Here is a 1,954-nt window from a genome sequence, read left to right on the forward strand (position 1 = left end):
TGTAAGAGCATCCAGACCCTTAGTCGCTGAGCCAGCCTCTGTTTTTCTTTAGGATAAATTTTCACTGCTATGTTTAGGTGACAGTTCCAGTGAGGTTTTTTTTTTTTTCAGTGTGAGAAGGAAGAGGAACTTCTCTCACATTAGCTGACAGTACCACAGCCTCCATGTCAATTCATTCTTATTACTGCAATGTAGAAGGAATAGCGGGCAGCCCTGCTTTTTGACCCACTTGGCTCTTGCACAGCTAGCTTAGCCCTGGAAATAACAACACACAAACTGTATTCTTTTAAACACTGCTTGGCCCATTATATTTAGCCTCTTCTTGGCTAACTCTCATATCTTGATTAACCCATTTCTATTAATGTGTGTAGCACCACGAGGTGATGGCTTACTGGGAAGGATTCTAGCCTACATCCATCTTGGGTCAGAGAATCATGGCAACTACCTGAATATGCTTCTTTTTCCCAGCATTCTGTTCTGTCTACTCTGCCTATCTAAGCTGCTGTCCTATCAAAGGGCCAAGGCAGTTTCTTTATTAACCAATGAAAGTAACACATAGACAGATGACCGTCTTCCATCATTTCCCCTTTTTCTGTTTAAACAAAAAAGGCTTTAACTTTAACATAGTAAAATTACGTATTACAAAACAGTTATCAAGTAAGAATTACAGTTACAATAATTATATCTATTTTATCTTTATCATAATAATGGAAAACTATAACTATAACTAACCATTCTTCAACTCCATGAAAGACTCCAGAAGGATATAATATTACCTAAGTAAATAAGAAGTAAGCAACTTCCAAAACTCTAGAAATGACAGAGACATTTTGCTGCCTGGACAGTCACCCAAAGTTCCTCTGTACCATTGGGGCATCCATATTCAGCGTACAGGCCCATAGTATCCAGCAGACATTTCCATGAAGCAGGAAAATTCAAAGACAGTTCAGTCACTTTTTTTCTGTGTCCTACAGAATGTCTCACAGATTCTTTCATGAATCAGGAACCCCGAAAGATGATCTCACCTTCCTTTAGGCAAGTTCAGCAGTCCCCTCTCTGCAGGTTCTCTGTGTCCAGTTTATGCAACAGTCCAGGCAAGAGCAGTTTCTTGCCCAAATGGCTATCTAACTCCAAGAGGAGCCTCTTCGATGCCCATCTTCTTGAAGTAGATTGGTGCTGCTAGGAGCAGACGTGTCTCATTGTCATGAAAAACCCTAAGTTATTAAAACATTTAAAATGCCATATTCTGTAGTCTTTGAAAGATATGAAGAATGCTTATCTGAAATATATCTATGCACATCTAGAAAGTCTAACTAACATGACTACAAACGAGTATTGTTGATGATTATCCATTAACAACCTATATTTCCTAATTATACATTACATTTTAAAATGAACTATACAATCACAATACCTTAATCAATATCAGAAATACATATACATATAATAAAATTGACCTTAAAATACATACCAATTCAAATTATTCATATCTATACCATATCCCTTTTTAAATGTAAAAGAACATTTATAAACAATATTTGGGAACATGGGCATAGTTTTTTCTCTCAAAACTACTTCATGCTGAATGGGGGCACTGTTATTTAGGTCTTTCATGGTATAACCTGTCTGCTAGGTTCATCTCAGCAGCTGTTGTTCCTTCCTCAGCATTCAAACAATTCAAAGAGAGCATAATAGCATAGAGTATCAAGATTCTCTTTGTATTTTCCATTTTTGTGCAGCTTTATTTTAACCTCTATTTCATTTATTTTTACATTTTGACTTTTTGAGACAGGTTCTCTGTATATCTTTGTCCTGGAATAACTCCATAGACCAGGCTGTCCTTGAACTCACAGAGATCCACTAGTCTTTCCCTCCCAGGCATTGAGATTAAAGGTGTGTCCTGCCACACCTTGAAGTCACAGAGGTCAATCTACCTTTGCCTCCCAAGTGTTGG

At 37.5% G+C, this 1,954-nt stretch overlaps 1 protein-coding gene across 1 annotated transcript in view; it reads left to right on the top strand.

Annotated features, from left to right (window-relative positions):
* Positions 1 to 1,954, top strand: part of Lyz (lysozyme) — a 17,130-nt gene that overhangs the window by 12,854 nt on the left and 2,322 nt on the right. The window lies entirely within an intron of this gene.

The sequence above is a fragment of the Microtus ochrogaster genome, unplaced genomic scaffold (assembly GCF_000317375.1).
Source record: "Microtus ochrogaster isolate Prairie Vole_2 unplaced genomic scaffold, MicOch1.0 UNK186, whole genome shotgun sequence".
In the NCBI taxonomy this organism is placed as follows: domain Eukaryota; kingdom Metazoa; phylum Chordata; class Mammalia; order Rodentia; family Cricetidae; genus Microtus; species Microtus ochrogaster.